Genomic DNA, 20,690 nt, shown 5'->3' with positions numbered 1-20,690 from the left:
TCCCCCCACCCTCAGGAACACCCTCCCCCCAACCATTATGGCAACGGAAGCAAGCTTAGCATAGCAAGGTTTGGCACCTTGTTGATTCATAGAATCATAGAGTCGGAAGGGACCTCCAGGGTCATCTAGTCCAACCCCCTGCAACAATGCAAGAAATTCACAAATACTTCCCCCCCCCAAACACCCCCAGTGACCCCTGCCCCATGCCCAGAAGATGGCAAAAAACCCCACCAGGATCGCTGTCCAAACCGGCCAGGTGAAAAATTGCTTCCTGACCCTGAAGTGGCAATCAGCATTTCCCTGGGCTGATTCTTTCTTACGCAGAAAGGGCCACAAGAACTAAGCACGGAGGCAACCCTTCCTGCCCTCCCTCTCAGGATCTGCCTAAGTTCACACAATCCGCATTGCTGTCAGATGGCCATCGAGCCTCTGTTTGAAAACCTCCAAAGAAGGGGAGCCCACCACCTCCCAAGGAAGCCTTTTCCACTGAGGAACCGCTTTAACTTTCAGGAAGCTCCTCCTAATGTTTCGCCAAAAACTCTTTTGAGTTTTGATCGCTCAGCTCCTTAGTTCCGTAGATGTGTTTTATGTATTATTTCTTTCCAGACCTCCTTATCCTTTCACATCTATCGCATCACAGACACATGGTGTCAAAAATATGACACGTCCAAAATACAGACATTAAGCATTTGCTCTCTGTAGCTGCAGAGAGCACTCTGACAATCGTTCATATAAAACAAAAAGTCACTGTCTGGTACCAGGAGACGATGCGGGGCCAATGGACAAGGGACCCCATCTAGTGTCGATCCCTCCTTGTTATTCTCCTCTCGTGAGATCAGTTCCTCTTTCGATATTTAATCTGGGGCTTTGCTATTTCTGCAGCAACGTCACTTCTACTAGCAAACAGGAACTGAGCAGGATATGTTTAGCCCGGAGAGGAGACGATTGAGAGGTGATATTGTTAAGTCCTGAGCTTAACAAAGAGTCGGAGAGTGATTTCAGCCAAATACTCAAGTTTATTCTCTTCACGATCAGTTCTCCAACACGGTACAACATCTGATAGCCCGAACAGCTTGTCCATTGTAGCTGTTCGGTATTTAAACATTCCCGGCTAATTTAGCCGCTCCTATTTTACAGATAACAACCTATCAGGTTGATCGCATAAGGTCCAATCACAAACGTTCCCGCTTGCAGCTTGCTTGAATGTGATTGGTCATGTAATTTGGACTAGAATCCTCTGTCCAAGACGAAGCTTAGCATTGCTTCCCAATGGGATGTTTCACACACATCCTAATGTACTCATGGCAGCATCTGAATACATTACAGATATGATAACTATCTTCAAGTACTTGAAGGGCTGTCATACGGAGGATGGTATAGAGTTATTTTCTGTTGCCCCAGAAGGTTGGACCAGAACCAATGGGTTGAAATTAAATCAGAAGAGTTTTTGGCTAAACATTAGGAAGAACTTTCTGATAGTTAGAGGGGTTCCTAAGTGGAACAGTTGGAGGTGGTGAGCTCTCCTTCTTTGGAGGTTTTTAAACAGAGGCTGGATGGCCATCTGACAGCAATGCCAATTCTGTGAACTTAGGCAGATCACGAGAAGGGAGGGCAGGAAGGGTTGCATCCAATGCTCACTCTAAGCTGAGTTAATGTGAGCTAGCTCACAGTTTTTTAGCCTCCGGCTCACCCATTTTTGTCTTAGCTCAGGAAGGAGGGCTCCAGAGCAAACTAATCTATGCAGTAGCCAAATCGCTCATTCACAACTTTAATGCCAGTAGCTCACAAAGTAGACTTTTTGCTCACAAGACTCCCCAGCTCAGAGGGAGCATTGCATCAGAGCTTAGTTCTCATGGCCCTTTCTTACAAGGCCAGGGATATGCTGATCGCCACTTGGGGGTCAGGAAGCAATTTTTCTCCAGGCCAGTTTGGCTGGGAAGCCTGAAGGGTTTTTTGTCGTCATGTGGGCATGGAGCAGGGGTCACTGGGGGTGTGGGTGGGGAGGTATTTGTGAATTTCCTGCCCGTTGTGCAGGGGGTTGGACTAGATGACCCTGGAGGTACCTTCCAACTGATTCTGTGATTCTACAGTTCTAGGATGATGGCTCTTATAGCATCTTAAGGACAAAACGGTTTTCATTATAGCATAAGCCCCCCCCCCCCCATGTGGTGCCTGCTGACACTTTTCTTGGTACCCATCAGATGTTTTTGGGAAGTGTGTGGGCCCAGACAGGGGTTTTGCCCAGCAAGGCTTCTGATTGGCTTTGCAGATTTTTAAAAATATTGCTTTGGCAGCAACTGCCACCACAGCCCAAGAAACATCACAGGGTGGCTGAAGTAAGCTGTGGCAGCCATTTTGTGGGTGGCTTTGTTTAGCGGTGCCAGCCTCCAGGTGGGACCTGGGGACCCCCCAGAGTTACAGCTCAACTCCAGACTACAGAGATCAGTTCCCCTGGAGAAAATGGATGTTTTGGCGGGTAGCCTCTATGACATTGTACCTCGCTGAGGTCCCTGTCCTCCCCAAGCTCCATCCCCAAATCTCCAGATGTTTCCCAACCTGGCTCTGCCAACCCTGCCCCCTCCATTCCCTGTTGGTGGCCAGGGGGGACCTGGCAAACCTAGCTCCACCTCCTGTGGCAGTGTCAGGTAGCCCTGTCATAGATCTGGAATGTGGAGGGGTGCACATGTGGAGCCAGTTTGGTGTAGTGGTTAAGTACGCAGACTCTAATCTGGGAGAACCGGGTTTGATTCCCCACTCCTCCACTTGCACCTGCTGGTGTGACCTTGGGGCAGTGACAAGCTCTGGCACAGCTGTGCTTGAAAAAGAGCAGTTTGTGTCAGAGCTCTCTCAGCCCCCCAACCTCACAGGATGCCTGTTGTGGGGAGGGGAAGGGAAAGGAGATTCTAAGCCACATTGAGACTCTTTCGGGGAGTGAAGTGTGGGGTATCAATCCGATCTCTTCTTCTCTTCTTCTTCTTCATTATGTATTTCCCCCCAAAGCTGAGCTAACTTGTGAAGCAACTTGCTGTGAAGGGTCAGCTTCTATGGCATTGGATGACTTTTTAACTGTGATTGGGGGCTGGGGGGGAATTAGTTATATCCTTTGTTTGTTATGTCACAATTGTCGGCCACCTGCAGGGCTTCTTGGAGCCAAGTGGCAGGACAGAAATCCCATCGATAAAGAGCTGAACAAGATGAGACAGGTCCCTGCCCCAAGGAGAATACAGCCCCCGATGGAGATGGCATCTTCGTTCCGCCTTCCTTGCCAGGATTCGGGGGTTGTCATGGATCAGCTGTAAGCGACATCGCTGGCATTTTGCTCAAGCACAAACCTGACGAACCATGCGCCGTCGGCTGAAGAGCTCAGAACAAGACTGCCGGAGTTTCTCTCCTTAGATCAAAAACTGCAGATGGGAGTCGGCTCTGGTATAGCTTGTTCCCTTCTGTACTTTCGTCAGCGGCTTGCCATCACGTCGCTTTTGATGTGCTCTGTCTGGATGGGAGCAATCCTACTTGAAATCTTTTCCTGCACCTTGAGATTGTAAGAGCTGCCTTGCTAGATCAGTTCTATTTTGTCCGGCATTCTGTGTTCATTGGCAGCTGCTGCCTGTAGAAACTCACAAGGAATCGCCTGTCCCCAGCATCTGATACTCAGGAGACAACATTTTTAAAAGTTTCCCCATGTTACAAAAAAAAATTAATCTCCCTGCACTTAATTAACGTAGCAAGAAGGCCATGGTATGTGCTCTGTGACGAAGCCCTAGTTTACTGGAGGCAGGGTTAGATATTTGTTAAGGTCCACAGGAAGGAGCACTTTAAATGCTTCTCGACCCACCTGCAGTCAGAAATTATAACGTACAGAAGTATACCATTTCAATTCTGCAAAGAAAGCACAGATTTGCCTCCGTTATTATTAATAATTCTCTCTAATCTGAAACTTGATGACTGAAGGCCTATCACAAAGGCAATAGAAAGGACTCATTTGCAGACAGGATTGAGGTTTGTGCGTGCATGGTAAACCTCCTATGTATGTGGAAAAATCATTACGTCGTGCATTAAAAAGAACTCCCATAAATGGTCTGATCGGGAACTGAATATGCTCATCATGCTCTAGAGGGCATGAAAGATTAAGGGAACCGGGGAGGCAGTTAAAGAACCAATCACGACTCGAGGAGATGAGGAAATTGGCCTCTAGGAGCCCGGAGGAGCTTAAGACGTCCTGGAGGGAGAGGTTTGGATTAGAGAGATTGTTTATCCTGCCGTAATTTCTCACAGCACCCCTCCCCCTTCCCCCTGCACCATTAGAAGCAGTGAGCAGTGGTGGAAATTGCCATCAAGTTGCCCATGATTTATGGCTGTTCTCTGACTACAGAGATCAATTTCCCTGGAGAAAATGGATCCTTTGGATACTCTATGGCATTGTACCCCACTGAGGTCCCTGTCCTCCCCAGGCTCAATTCCCAAATTTCCAGGAGCTTCCCAATGTGGACCTGGCAACAGTATTCCCTCTAAGCTGAGTTAGCGTGAGCTAGCTCACAGTTTTTTAGCTTCTGGCTCACACATTTTTGTCTTAGCTCAGGGAGGATGGCGCCAGAACCAACTAATTTATGCAGTAGCCAAATCGCTCGCTCACAGCTTTAATGGCAGGAGCTCACAAAGCAGAATAATTGCTCACAAGACTCCACAGCTCAGAGGGAACATTGCGGCTGGCAACCCTGTGCCCATCCCCTGCCAGTGGACAGGGTGGACCTGGCAACCCTACACATCTACGTAGCCGCTCTGGACTTCCTTGATGGTCTCCCATCCAGGTACTAACCAGAGCCAACCCTGCTTAGCTTCTGAGATTTGACCGGGTCGGGAAGCCTGGGCCATCCAGGTCAGGGCAAATAACCACTGTTTTTTTGATCCCTAGCTATAGCCAATTTATGGTGACCTCTGTGGGGTTTTCAAGGCAAGAGATGAACAGAGGTGGTTCTCCATGGCCCACCTCTGTGTAGCAGCCCTGGGCTTCCTTGGTGGCCTCCCATCCAAATAATAATCAATTGAACAGTATTATGTAGTATTTTTCCGATTACCGATTACTCTGGCTAGCGTAGTTTTACCTTTTCCATCATGGATCCCCCTTGAAACAGAAGGGAGGATTTTAAATCTCTTCCCCGTTCCCACAATCCCATCTCTTAAACCAAGAAAAACAGAGGTAGCAGGTGCAGAGGAGAGCAATGAGGATGATCAAGGGCCTGGAGACCAAGCCCCGCGAGGAAAGGCTGAGGGAGTTGGGTATGTTCAGTCTAGAGAAGAGGAGACTGAAAGGGGACACGATCGCTCTCTCAAAGTGTTTGAAGGGTCGTCACTTGGAGGAGGGCACGGAGCTGTTCCCGTGGGCAGCAGAGGAGAGGACTCGCAAGAATGGGTTTAAATTAAGGGCGGGAAGGTACCGGCTGGATATTAGGGAAAACTTTTTTGCAGTCAGTGTTGTGCAACAGGGCAACAGCTCCCCCTCACTGGCGGTCTTCAAGCAGCAGCCGGACAAACCCTGGTCAGGGATGCTCTAGGCTGATCCTGCATTGAACAGGGGGTGGGACTAGATGGCCTCTATGGCCCCTTCCAACCCTGTGATTCTATGAAATCCCTTATACATTTCAGAACATAGCAGCATCTGATCATACAATGCGATATTATCTTGAAGTCCACTTTCCCATAACATTTACTCTCCTGCAATTGCCTAACAGAACACACCGGTCTGTATATAAGTTTGGTGGCTTTATTTTAAAGCATTCTCCTCCTCCTCCTCCTCCTCCTCCTCCTTTTTGCGAATGGCATCTTTCTGGACGGCTGCAGAAACGAGAGCCGCAGTCCCGGGTGGGCCACGCCTCTTGAATCACCCTGATTCCCTTGCCCCAGTCCTCCCTCTGGAGATCTTGTCCAAGTTGCTGACAGAAATGCTTTCTGGCAGGATGGGAATTTGCGGGCGGGTTGCTAGGCAACCGGTATGGCACCACAGCCTGGCAAATTTCTCAGGGTGAAGAGCGCGCCCGCCCTGAACCTGGTTTCCCTGCCAGGGATCCGCAACCCATTACATGGTGGCAGGCTGCAATTTAAGAGGCAAAGGAAAGCGGATCTTTTAAAACTACAGCAGAGAAGCAATGGTATTCCCAGTAGTAATGTATGGCTGCGAGAGTTGGACTATAAGGAAGGCAGAGTGCTGAAGAATAGATTAGTTTGAATTATGGTGCTGGAGAAGACTCTTGAGAGTCCCTTAGACTGCAAGGAGATCGAATCAGTCAATCTTTTTTTTTTAAGTACCCGAAGGTACACTTTTATTATTTTTTCATTATGCACTACAGACATACGTGAAAACAAACAACACAAAATTATCACTAACAAACATAAAACATATTACAGGAGGCTTATTCCGTTTTCTGTTCTTCAATTATCTATTAGTTACAATTGTCTATTTTACTAGCTTATCTTTTCTGCGTACTCAAATTTTCATCAAGTTATTGCGCATATATTGTACCAGTCATAAAATCTCTTCCAAATTTTTTGAAAAGTCCATTCTGTTCCAGCTCTTGTCTCCAATGTCAATTTATCATTTTCAGCCATTTCAAACAGCTTATTCACATATTCTTGTTTTGTTGGAATCTCCATTGTTTTCCAATATTTAGCATATAAAATACTTGCAGCTGTCGACCAGTGAACAATCAAATACCTATCCGCTTTATCAAAGTCTTTCGGAAATATATTCAATAACAATATCTCTGGAGTAAATGGGACCTTAGTTATTATTATTTTTGCATTATCTCATGTACCCATCTCCAAAACCTTTTTGTAACATCACATAGCCACCACATATGATAAAATGAACCAGTCTTATTCTTACATTTCCAACATTTATCTGAGCAAGGAATCAGTCAATCCTCAAAGAAATCAACCCTGACTGTTCCCTGGAAGACCAGATACTGAAGCTGAAGCTCAAATACTTTGCCCACCAAATGAGAAGGGAGCACTCACTGGAGAAGACCCTGATATTGGGAAAGATTGAAGGTCAAAGAAGAAGGGGATGGCAAAGGATGAGATGGTTAGACAGTGTTATCGAGGCAACGAACATGAAATTAAGCAAACTCCGGAGCATGATGGAAGACAGGAGGGCCTGGCGTGATGTGGTCCATGGGGTCCATGGGGACTGGACTGTGCGACTGAACAACAACAACAACAACATAGAAGCTGAGTAGTGAGGGCCAATCCTGCCCTCAGAGTTTCCCCATTTGCCCCTAGGATACCCCCTGATCTCAAGGACTGCTCCATAAGTATATGAAGGACAGAAGAGAAGCCATGCTGGATCAGACCCATGGTCCTTCTAGTCCAATATCCCCTCTCACACAGAAGCCAGCCAGATGGTGTAGGCCGGGTAGCCCCTGACAGTCCTCTCCAGCTGACTGCTTCCCAGAATCTGACCATCAGAGGGGCTGTGGTGACTCTGTGGATGAGCCTCTGCTTGGCATGCAGAAGGTCCCAGGTTCAATCCCCAGCATCTCCAGTTAAAAAGGACCAGGCAGGAGGTGATGTGAAAGACCTCAGCCTGAGACCCTGGAGAGCTGCTGCCAGTCGGAGTAGACAGTACTGGCATTGATGGACCAATGGTCTGATTCAGTCCAGGGCAGCTTCGTGTGTGTTCATACGTATTTTACTTCTATGATGCCCCTCAGCTGTCTTCCTTTCAAGCGGAGACCATCGAAGTGGGAACCACGTCCGGCAGCTCATCCTCCCCTGTACGTGGGTGGGGAGCCCCATCAAGAAGTGGAGGACATTTTAGATTAGAAAACTAAACAGGGTTGATGATATTACCTCATCAAATGGAAAGACTTTGACCCAAGCCATAATGAGTGGATGGAAGAGAAACTTGTTAAAGCTCCAAACTAGGTGCACGCTTTTCATAAGTGGCGCCCCCTCAAGCTGGGGTTGGTGGTTAAAGGGCTTTGGGGGGGCAGAATGTCAAACTCAAACTCTGTCTTTAGTTTGCCATGAGTGTAAGGGGGAAATTCCCGAGGGGTGGTGGTGAATGGTTGAGTGTGTGAACTGCTTTTTCTTGTAGGCGTGGTAACCCTTTCCAAGATACCTCCCTGTCTAGGGACGACCTTGAGCCAAACTGTGCCAGCTTGCTATTCTAGGTAAAGAAGACATATATTCTCATCCCGCGGATGCTAGGCGTGATGGCTGAGACATGTGATTGGTTGTATGGAAGGGGGGGGCCTTGTTTGAACTTGTATATCTTTGGATTCTCCCGCCACAACCTCAGTTCTGACACCGTACAGCCCTAGCCTGGAGTATGATTATTCTTCAATAAACAAATCACTTCCAAAGAGAGTGTTGTTGAGAGTAACTCTATCCAGGAGTCTGACATCTAAGTGTGTATAGGTGTTACCTCCTTAAATGGGATGCCTCTCTTTGTCTTCACCTGGGAGCTGCCCTCTCTCGCTTTGTCCTCTCACTCTCTCTACATTGCCTTCCATGGAGACACGTCTCTTCAGGTCTCTCCGGTAGAGACTATGCCCTCATACTCCCAAACTCGTGATGCCAGACAAGCTGGCCACTTGCGATAGGGAAAGTCCTTTTTCGTTTAGGCTGCTTTCTCTTCTTTCTGCTGCAACCTGAATGTGAACTGGATCAGTGTTCCCTCTAAGTTGAGTTAGTGTGAGCTAGCTCACAGGTTTTTAGCCCCCGGCTCACACATTTTTGCCTTAGCTCAGGAAGGAGGACTCCAGAGCCAACTAATTTATGCAGCAGCCAAATCGCTCGCTCACAACTTTAATGCCAGGAGCTCACAAAGTAGAATTTTTGCTCACAAGACTCCACAGTTTACAGGGAGCATTAAACTGGATCTAGTTGAATAAATGTAAGTTTACTTTTTTTTTGCAAGATACTTCTTGGGAGATTTGTTTACTGCACTCAGTATCAGACTACCAGGACCAGGAAAACTCTGCTAAATTAACCAAATATCCCAATAGATGTGTCCCCTGCAATAGTCACTCCCACCCCACCTGCCAGGTGTTGATGGGCCACGGAACAGCAGCCCCCTCTGTGTGCTTGGAAGTCCTGGGTCTCCATGAACACAGATGCCAAAGCAAAGGAGGCCTCTGCCATCACAGTCAAGAGCAACCAGCAGCAGCAGAGAGAGACCCCCCTCCAGCCCGGCGGCACGTGTGGTGAGCAGGCCAGAACATTCCGAACAATCTGTTCTTCATATAGGGCAGGAACAAGGGAGAGACAAAGAAGCTGGCTTTTAGAAACGGAAAAAACGGGGAAAATCTGAAGAATCAGGAAAAGAGCGAGGGGGCGTAAACGTTAAAGCCGGTCTCCGAGGGAGAGGCTCTTACCAGTCGCTAATTTACTTATTTCAACTGGATCTAGCCTCTCCCGCCCCCCCCCCCCGAGATTTCCTTTCCTTTTCTCCTTTGTGATGAAAGGCCTGGCATGGGGTTGGCTTTGGGTTCTTGGGGGCAGGACGCCTTCCCGATCTATGTCCCTGTTAACCGCCGGGGGGGGGGGGGGGGGGGGGGGGGATGCTGCTGCTGCTGCTGCTGCTGCTGCTGCTGAGGTGAAGGTAGGGAACGTGAGGCTTGGAATGGTCTTATGCCCCCTTCCCTTTAGACAATGAGGTAGAAGTCATATGCAAAGCTCCACCTCCCAGCGGAGCCCCTGAGCCGGGCCGGGACTTCTGCCCATCCAGATGGCCGGCTGGGATGTGGCCACTAACAGAGTGCTCAGGTCTTCAAGGATGAGCAAGATCACAGTCCGGAAGTAATACAGCAAACTGCCGTTTCAAAATCCATGTGCAAAAGGTCACTGAAGTGGATTGCAACTGCATTACTTAGCGTGTGTGAAAGCGCCCCATGTGTGTACAGGGGGGGAGGAACCATTTCTGAACGCTTCTCCAAATAAAAGTAGAAAACTTGCAAAAAAGGGAATCGTCCTTTGCCTGGCACACTTCTTTTCTACCCATCAGCATCATGGGAAATGACTGGCGTCGCCTCCTGAGCTACATGGGGGGAGCTCAGCTTGGATTGGGAAGGGCCATGGCTCAGTGGTGGAGCATCTGCTTGGCATGGAGGAGAAGAAGAGATTGGATTTATACCTTGCCCTTTACTCGGAGTCTTAGAGCGGCTTACAAACTCCTTTCCCTTCCCCTCCCCACAACAGATACCCTGTGAGGTAGGTGGGGCTGAGAGAGCTCTGACGGAAACTGTTCTTTTTTCAAGAATAACTCTTATCAGAACTACAGCTTGCTCAAGGTCATCCAGCAGCTGCAAGTGGAGGAGTGGGGAGTCAAGCCCAGTTCTCCCAGATTAGAGTCCACGCACTTCACCAGGACACCAAACTGGCTCCTCTACACAAAAGGTCACGGGTTCAATCCCTGGCATCTCCTGTTAAAGGAACCAGGCCGTTGTTATGTGAAAGGGCTCTGCTCGAGATCCTGGAGAGCGGCTGCCAGTCAGAGTTGACAGCGCTGACCTCCATGGACGAAGGGTCTGATTCGTTCTAAGGGAGCTTCAGGTGTTCATGTGTGTGACCCACCCAAGCCCAGCAAGGAGGGGGACCAAAAAAATCACACAAACTGCTCCTGGAGAGTTCCGTGACATGATTTGTGGCCCTCAAAAGAAGTTGCAGCCCACTTTGTCATGGCTCTCTGTCTGCAGTGGGTTTGCCTTTTCTCCCTACTGGGCCTTAAATTTGCTTCTGCTCTGGAAAACAGAGTGGGGGGGGGGTAGTTAAGCCCCTTCACAAGCATCACAGATCCAATCCACATCATGAACTGGCTTTTGTGCATAAATTGCATGATGGGAAGTTTGATCACGGGTCTCTGGTGTCAGCTGCTTCTGAGATGGTGTGGTGGCTCCGTGATTAGAGCACCGGACCTGCATGCAGAAGGTCTGAGGTTCAGTCCCTAACCATCTCCGGTTAGAAGAATCAGGTGATGGGAAAGGCCTCTACCTGGGACCCTGGGAAGCCGCTGCCAGTGAGAATAGACAGTACCAACCACAGACTAAGGATTAGACTCAGTAGAAAGCAAAACTACAGAGATGGCTCAGTGGCAGAGCTTCTGCCTAGCATGCAGAAGGTCCTGGGTACAATCCCCAGCATCTCCAGTTGGAAGATCAGGTAGGAGGATGATGTGAAAAACCTCCGTCCAGAAGATCTGGAGCAGGGGTGTCAAACATGCGGCCCGGGGGGCATCTATCAGGCCCGCAGTGGAACTGGCTGTCTTCTGCTTCTTCTCCCAGTTCTGCTGCTGCTGCGTCATCGTAAGTTTGCAGCTTACAGATACACACCTGAATAGCATACTCAAGATTGCAACAGCACTGGCATTTTGATGCCATAATTCAGAGCAAGAGGTGTCAGTTATCAGACATGGTTAAATAAAAAAAAATTACAAGAGTGCTAATGTTTAAAGCATGTTTTTATTTTAAGTAAAAAAAAACCTTTGTGTTTGTGTCTTTTATAAAGTTTGTAGCTCTGCTACCTGGCATTAGATTTTATGACACACATGGCCTGGCCCAATAAGGTCTCATTTATGTTAGATCCAGCCCTCGTAACAAATGAGTTCGACACCCCTTATCTGGAGAGTGGATGTCAGTCAGACAGTACTGGCCAATAGTCTGACTCCGTATGTTTGGGAATGCTACCCTGGGCCAGTCTTGAACGCAACACCACACACAGTTTGAGTCCAGTGGTACCTTTCAGACCAACAAAGTTGAATTCTGGGTATCAGCTTTTGTGTGCATGTGCACTTCCTCAAGTATAGTCGGTTTCAATGTATCTGAAGAAGTGTGTGAGCACACGAAACCTATACCTTAAGTACAACTTTGTTGGTCTTAAAGGTGTCACTGGACTCAAACTTTGTTCTGCTGGTCCAGACCAACACGGCTATCCTCCTGAATCTAATACCATAGAAGTTACTAGTCCACATAACAGTAGCCCTGTTCATTCCTTACAGGGAATGTCAGTGAAAAAGGCCCAAAGTGCATTCACATTACAAATGAAACCAGGGACCAGTACCTAGATAAGTGTGCCCTTTCAATCACACGTATGTAATGTAATAATTACTCAGTGCACAAATAAAGAAAAACCAAGTGTATGCTGTACATGGATCATACATTCATTCAGTATAACTAGTGAACAGTGTAGCGGTTAAGAGTATCAGACTAGTATCTGGGAAACCCAGGCTTATTTATTTATTTCTTCATATATTTCTTTTGAATCCCCACTCGTGCCATGGAAGCTTGCTGGGCGACCTTGGGCCAGTCACGCTCTCGCTGCCTAACCTACCCCACAGGGTCGTTGTGAGGATAAAAAGGAGGAGAGGAGAATGATGCAAGATGCTTTGGGTTGCAGTCGGGCAGAAAGGCAGGGTATAAATGAATTAAATAAGTTTAATTAATTAATTAATTAATTAATAATACTGTTCCTGGACCACCTGCCCACTCTGACCTAATGGTAGTCATCGGGGGGTCTCATTTCTGGCACTTGGTCTCCTTAAAAAAAGACCAAAGCAGTACATGGGGAGATAAAGGAAGGGAGAAGGAGAAGAAGAAGGAGGAGGAGATGCAGAATGATTGGGGGAGACAGACAGATCTCTCTGGGGTGGGAATTCCAAAGTTTTGGCACCAAGATGGCCCTTTCTCGGGTCGCCACCTGCCCAGCCTCAAATGACGTGGGCACCTGGAGCAGAAGAAGAAGAGATGGTTTTTATACCCTGCTTTCCTCTACCCCAGGGGTCATTTCATAGAAAAAGAGGTGCAGGAGCTCATTAGCATAACTCATTAGCATAACTTATTTGCATATGCCACACCCCCTGGCATCACCGGAAGTGTGCCAGAAGGCAATACCCACCACTCTGGCTCCACTGGGCTGTTTTGGATTGCTAGCTATTGGGGAGGACATGCAGATCTGTCCTTGCAGAGGAGGGAGACCTTGTACCTGAATAGAACTTGTCTTAAAGGTGCCACTGGACAGTTTTGGACCGGGGGGGGCAGAGGAGGGGACCTGGCTGCTTCTTGCTCTGACTGAGGGCTGCTGGGAGCGGGGGGTGGGGCTTGTTGCATGTGCCCGCCCCCTGGGCTCTTTACTGCCAGAGCTTCGCTCCTGTGCGTTCCCGCAGGAAATGACCCCTGCACTACCCTAGGGAGTCTCTAAGCTGCCCTCCTTACAACAGGCACCTTGTGAAATAGGTGGGGCCAGGGGTGCCAGCCTCCAGGTGGGACCTGGGGATCCCCTGGAATTATAGCTCATCTCCAGACTACAGAGATTGGTTCCCTGGAGAAAATGTATTTATTTTTATTTTATTTTATTCGTTTAATTTATATCCCACCCTTCCTGCCATGGCAGGCTCAGGGCGGCTCACATAAAATATAAAACGATTAAAACAGAATTAGATAAAACAAAGCAATACAGTTAAGATTATAAAATATAAAGTGCTAGTTTATCAGATGGCGGGTTTAGCAGCATCCTGAGACAACAGGCGGCCAATAGCATAGTCTGGGTTAACTGGGTGCTGACAGTGTTGCTGACAGTGTTGTTAGCGTTGGGTCAGGGCTACAATTTCTTGGGTGTGGCTTCCTAATCGAAGGCCTGGTGGAAGAGCTCCATCTTGCAGGCCCTGCGGAACTGTAAGAGGTCCTGCAGGGCCTTGATGTCCTCTGGGAGCTCATTCCACCAGTGTGGAGCCACCACTGAAAAAGCCCTGGCCCTTGTCGCAGCCAGACTGGTTTCTCTAGGGCCCAGTAAGGCCAAGCGGTTTTGGGACCCCGATCGTAGTGCTCTCTGGGAAATGTGGGGAAAGGTGGTCCCTTAGGTATGTACAGGGGTCATTTCATAGAAAAAGAGGTGCAGGAGCTCATTAGCATAACTTATTATTATAACTTGTTTGCATATGCCACACCCCCTGACATCACTGGAAGTGTGTCAGAAGGCAACACCCACCGCTCAGGCTCCCCTTGATTGTTTTGGATTGCTAGCTATTGGGGGGGGGGGATGCAGATCTGTCCTCGCAGAGGAGGGAGAGCTGGTACCTGAATAAAACTTGGTCTTAAAGGTGCCACTGGACTGTTTTGGATTGCTAGCTATGGGGGGGGGGGACGACACACGCAGATCTGCCCTCACAGAGGAGGGAGAGCTTGTACCTTAAGGCAGGAGGGTGGGGCTCTGCAACTTACCTGGTTGCTTCTTGCTCCTCATGGCCTGACTGAGGGCTGCTGGGAGCAGGGGGGCGGGGCTTGTTGCATGTGCCCACTCCCTGGGCTCCTTACTGCCAGAGCTCTGCTCCTGTGCGCTCCCGCAGGAAATGACCCCTGGGTATGTAGGTCCCTGACCATATAGGGCTTTAAAGGTAAGAACCAGCACCTTGAACCAAATTCTGTATGCTTTCGGCTTTGGAGGGTGGCACTGTCCCTATCCTCCCCAGACTCCGTCCTCAAATCTCCAGGAGTTTCCCAACCTGGATCTGGCAGCCCTCCCCCCTTCGTCCCCTGCCGGTGGCCGGGGGGGACCTGGCAACCCCAGGCTGAGAGGGTTCTGAGAGATCCGTGACTGGCCCAGGGTCATCCAGCAGGCTTCAGGTGGAAGAGTGGGGAATCAGATCCAGCTCTCCAGATTCGAGTCCCCTACTCTTAATCGCTACACCACGCTGGCGCTCATCCACCCATCTTTATTTCCACACCTTTCAGGGTCCCCCTCCGAACAGAGGTGACCCGCAACATCGCTTGTGTCAGCACCTAACTTTCTGCTGACCACAGGAGATCGCCACTTCTCGGCCGCGTTTGCATTGCGCATTTGATCCACGTAATTCTTCCTAAGGAGCTTTTCAGCCTATCTTCTCACCACACCACATTAATATCTCTTCGTTCCAAAGCTCCACTGATCCGCCTTTGAAATTCTAATGGCAGATTCCTACGAAAGACGGTCTCCCCCCCCCCCCTTTTGAATGCATGAATATGGAAAAACTAGATGAAATGTCACGCGATGAGCTGGTTCAGCCGGGGTCTCCGGATTTTCATCCGGCTCTCTTATTAAAACAAAAATAGAATTTGTGTGGTGTGTGCGTCTTGCCTTGCCAGAAGAAGAAAAAAAAACCCTTGCTCATGAGAAATCCCTCTGATAGGTACACATTTACACTGGGAACTGGGGCTGCCATAGGGTTGCCAGGTCCCCACAACCACCGGCAGGGAGTGGGGAGGGGCGGGTTGCCAGATCCAGGTTGTGGATGGAGCTTGAAGGGAACAGGGACCCCAGTGGAGTACACTGCCCTAGAGTCCACCCTCCAAAGCAGCCCTTTTCTCTAAGGAAACTGCTTTCTGAAGTCTGGAGACAGAGCTGTAGCTACGGTGGGGCTTTGGGGGGGCTCCGCCCCCTTACTTAAAGGCACAGCCCCACAAGAATCTCCTGTAAAAGTTTCTTTCCCAATCATTTTAAAACTTTTTTTTAGAGGCATGCATCCCTTTAAGCTGTGGTGGCTCAAGTGGTTAAGACGCTGAACTGCAGGCTGTGAAAGGTCAGTAGTTCAGCAGTTCGAGACCCGGGTGCCGCATGACGGAGTGAGCTCCCGTCTCTAGTTCCAGCTCCTGCCAACCTAGCAGTTCGAAAGCAAGAAACTGCAAGTAGATAAATAGGTACCACTTCGGTGGGAAGGTAACAGCGTTCCGTGCACCTTGGTGTTTAGCCATGCCGGCCACATGACCACAGAAACGTCTTCGGACAGCGCTGACTCTTCGGCTTGGAAACGGAGATGAGCACCGCAACCCTAGAGTCGGATTTGACTGGCTTTCAAGCAAGGGAACCTTTACCTTTACCTTTTTACCCCTTTAAACAGAGTGGGGTGCTGTAGTTGATAATTCCCGCCCTGAGCAAGGGGGTTGGCATAGGTGACCTCTAGGGTCCCTTCTAACTCTGTGTCAGGAAACTGGTCTCCTTTAAGAGAGTTTTCCTGCCTAAGTGTTGGCTTTCTTGACTATGGAAATCATCCCCCCCACCTACCGGCTTGTTATCAGAATTGTTGCTTGGGCTGGCAGAAGTGATTAACTTGCGGTAGCTGAGTAGTGTCATCTAAAGTGGTTGACAGCTTGCAATTTAGAGATCTATCCCGGTAAAAGTTTTCTAATGGCCAAATGGCTTTTCTTTCTGCACTGAGAACTTCAGCCCCACCAGGGAAAAAATTTGCCCCACCAGCCACAAAATCCTGGCTACGGGCCTGTCTGGAGATGAGCCGTAATTCCAAGGGATCCCCAGGTCTAGGCTGCCAACTTTCCCCCAGGTTCTGATTTTGAGTCTTTAAGTGCTTCATAACAAAACAGAAATTTAGCCAAAGAGGCTTTTTCCAAGTGTCACCCGCTATAGACTGGTGTGTCATTCGAATGTTAAAGGCCCAGAAGCCACACTAGAAAAGAAAAGCCGACAACCAGCTTGTGAGGGCCAGCAAAATCCCTTCTGCCATCTCCAGCTCTGAGTTGGGAAACAGCTGGAGATTTTGGGGGTGGAGCCTGGAGAGGGCGGGGTTTGAAGAGGGGAGGAACCTCAGAAGGATATCATGCCAGAGAATCCATCCTCCAAAGCAGCCGTTTTCTCCAGGTGAAGTGTAGTGGGTTAGACGCATGTAGAAACCATGGAGACCAATGTAGTGATCAGCATGGTTTACTGGTACACAACAAAAGACAAAGACAAATGGCCGGCTGGCCAACTATATACACACCTGGGGACGCCCCCCTAGGTCCCGTTGGTGGGTTTAAATCTCCCGCCATGGTCCTATTGGTTCCCAAGTGGAGAGACTAGGAGCCTCGTCCCCATTGTCCTTCCAGAGTCAAGCTCTGGGGTATTCGCTGGCCCCTGGTGGCAGTCAGCGGACATAACACCATGGAAGCTGACCTTGGTCTTCTGGGGAACAATTGTAGCAGTGGGAGATCCCCAACTGAAGCCCCATCCATCAGCTGGACCCAGCTGTTTCTTTGCAAGAGAAGAAATGAACACAACCTGGCCTTTAAAAGTAGAAATGCTCGAACTTGCCCATCTCCCCCTATACGGATGGCTGAGGTAGCCCTGAGCCGTCATCAGAACTGGAAGTTTCAAAGTCTGAAGCTGTTGAGTTGGAATCCATATGCAAAGCAAACATTATTTGGTGTGATAATTACTAAGTAATGCTCTCCCTTTGGAGGTATCTGCCGACTGTTGCTTTCCCAATTCATTGTCAGTGTTGCGGGGTCACTCCACACACCTGCTCTGACGGCGTTGTGTACTCTTTGGATGCTGCGTAGTGTTGGAACGCACTTTTCTCTTCTAGGGCTGCCAACTTCCCCGTGGGTCCAAAAGTACAACAAACACCGTGTGAAACAAACACCTTGACACAGAGAGTACACCATCTTTCTGTGTTATACCTCTGAGGATGCCAGTCACAGCTGCTGGCGAAACGTCGGGTCCTACGATGCCAAGACCATGGCTATACAGCCCAGAAAATCTATAACAACTAATGAACTCCGTCCGTGAAAGCCTTTGACAACAATCCAGTAAATAATATAATAATTACAATAACACTCTTTATATTTAAATTCAGTAAGTCAATAGCCATGGCACAATGAGCATATATATATACACCAAGTGGTGTTAATTCTCACAAGCAAAGTCTCTTTAAGAAAAATTACACAGAGAGTACTCCTTCTGAAAAGTACTGGAAGCGGAGGCTCAGCATAGTGAAATCAGCTCAAGGTTTACTGATTACATCACGAACTGGAATAACGAAGCCGGTCCCAGCCCAGCTTCAATGCGTGTCAAACACCACACCCAGCACACACCCACTCCCCGTGATAGGTCCTATTTACAGTTGCATTCCTGATAGGTCAACTCTCGGATCCGGGCGAACCCATTGGTGCGCCCTAGGATCCGTGGTGGCTATTGTCTGTTGGAGCCAAGGTCTGGTCTGTGCTAGACCGCATGGCCGGCCCACATGGCTGTGGCCATGTTCGAACCCCGATACATTACACCTTCTTTCTGTGTTATACCTCTGAGGGTGCCAGTCACAGCTACTGGCAAAATGTCAGGTTCTACAATGCCAAGACCACGGCCACACAACCCGGAAAATCTACAGCAACTGATAAAATTAAGGAGACTTTGCCTGTGAGAATTAACACCAGTTAACACCATTGTGCCGTGGCTATTGATTTACTGGATTTATTCTATATATATATTGAATATAAAGCGTATTATTGTTATTACTACATTATACTGGATTGTTTCACATGGTGTTTGTTGTACTTTTGGACTCCTTGTTCACCGTGATCCCTTTTGTTCTAGAACTTCCTCTTCCTCATGGGGCCTGGAGATTTCCTTGAATTACAAATGATCTGCAGACTATAAAGATAGGGTCACGAGCTCTGGGTTGAGAAATACCTGGAGATTTTGAAGGTGGAGTGGTGTTTGCGGAGGAGTACAAGGCCGTAGAGTTTGGCAAACCTGTAAGATCGGTTGCCCTGGAGAAAATGAAGAAGAAGAAGAGAGGAGATTGGATTTATACCCCCTGCCCTTCACTACCCACAGGAGTATCAGAGCGGCTTACAAACTCCTTTTCCCTTCCCCTCCCCACAACAGACACCCTGTGAGGTAGGTGGTGCTGAGAGAGCTCTGACAGAAACTGCTCTTTTTCAAGGACAGCTCTGACAGAACTATGGCTTGCCCAAGGTCATCCAGCCAGGGGCAAGTGGAGGAGTGGGAAATCAAACCTGGTTCTCCCAGATTAGAGTCCGCGCACTTAACCACTACACCAAACTGGCTCTCTTGAAGAAGAGGAGATTGGATTTATACCGTGCCCTTCACTACCCAAAGGAGTCTCAGAGTGGCTTACAAACTCCTCTCCCTTCCCATCCCCACAACAAACACCCGGTGTGGAAGATGGGGCTGAGAGAGCTCTGACCGAAACTGCTCCTGAGAGAAGAAGAAGAAGAAGAGATTGGATTCACTACCCGAAGGAATCTCAGAGCGCCTTACAAACTCTTTTCCTTTCCCCTCCCCAAAACAGACACCCTGTGAGCAGTGTTCCCTCTAATCTGAGTTAGTGTGAGCTAGCTCACAGTTTTTTAGCCTCCAGCTCACACATTTTTGTTTCAGCTCAGGAAGGATGGCTCCAGAGCAAAATTATTTATGCAGCAGCTAAATCGCTTGCTCACAACTTTAATGTCAGTAGCTCACAAAGTAGAATTTTTGTTCACAAGACTCCACAGCTTAGAGGGAACATTGCCTGTGAGGTAGGTGGGGCTGAGAGAGCTCTGACAGAAACGGCTCTTTTTCAAGAACAACTCTGAGAGAACGATGTCTCGCCCAAGGTCATCCAGCCAGGTGCAAGTGGAGGAGTGGGGAATCAAACCCGGTTCTCCCAGATTAGAGTCCACGCACTTGACCACTACACCAAACTGGCTCTCAGTTGCTTTGGAGGGTGGACTGTATGACATCACAGCTGCACTGAGTCCCCTCCCCTCCCCAAACCCTGCCCTCCCCTCTCCAGGCTCCAGATCTCCAGGAACTTCTCAGCCTGGAGTTGGCGATGCTCTCACTGAGTCTTCTGACTCTACTTGTTTGTTTGCAGTTATTTATGGTTATTGAGAATACCCATCATTCCATTATTAGTGCTCAGGAATATCTTTTTGCCCACTAAGAGTAACACTTGAGTTGGGTGGCATCAGAGGTGTTAGCCTTGAAAGTGCCACAGGGCCTGACCTTAAAGCTGCCAACCTCAAGGTGGGCAACAAACACACGGGCAAGGTTGAGTAAACGCGGAAAAACACTGTGCTCAAACAAAACACACAGTTCTGATCTGCTACTATCCCTTCATATATTCCTTTAAATCATATACTTATATATACAATAAAAACCCTAGTGTATCTTATTAATTATAGTACATTGATAACAAAAACCCAAAGAACAATATACGTCTTGTAGAAAAGTCCACAACTACTGAGACGAATATGCAGACAGGATTCAATGCTGTAGACTATCTTGCTTTCAGATGAGAGATGCAGCCGTCGTCAATGCCAGTATCGTAGGCTGTTTTGCTTTCTCCTGGAGCACCGGAGAAGCCTTCTTTAGAAGTGTTTGACTTGTGCATTGTAGCATTGTGAGCTTTGGTTCCAGGAAAAATAATTTGCCTGAAGAAGAATTTCTCGAAACACACAACTTTTGCCTGGGAGACGTGTTGCGTTGATGCTTCCTGCATCTCTTTTTGGAAAGCAAAACAGCCAACAGGTGGGGCCTGAAGATCTCCCGTTAACTGGATAAAATGGCTTTATTCTCTGGATTAAATGGCTGCTTTGGAGGGTGGATTCTAGGGCATTGTACCCTGCTGAAGTCCCTCCCCAGGCTGCACCACCAAATCTCCAGTATTTCATAACCCAGAGCTCACAACCCTACTTGAACTCTGTGTCCCCTCCAGCAAGACAGCTTTCCAAATCGATCTCCTTCTGTCTTGTGTGACCCACCAAGCAAGGGTTCCATGGGATTCCAAGAGGCTTTGTGGTCCAGAGTATTTCTGTTTCTTGCTGGAAGGCTTTTCCTGCATCATGGCCCCCATTTTGGGGGGGCTACTTTCTCTTGCACCATTGTTTGGGGGTGAGGAGCAGGCAATGAGATACCTCCAGCAAAGACTAGCAGTCAGTGATCTGATT

Source organism: Gekko japonicus, unplaced genomic scaffold (genome assembly GCF_001447785.1).
Source record: "Gekko japonicus isolate JY-2015 unplaced genomic scaffold, Gekko_japonicus_V1.1 scaffold10, whole genome shotgun sequence".
Taxonomy (NCBI): domain Eukaryota; kingdom Metazoa; phylum Chordata; class Lepidosauria; order Squamata; family Gekkonidae; genus Gekko; species Gekko japonicus.
This window is presented reverse-complemented; position numbering follows the sequence as displayed.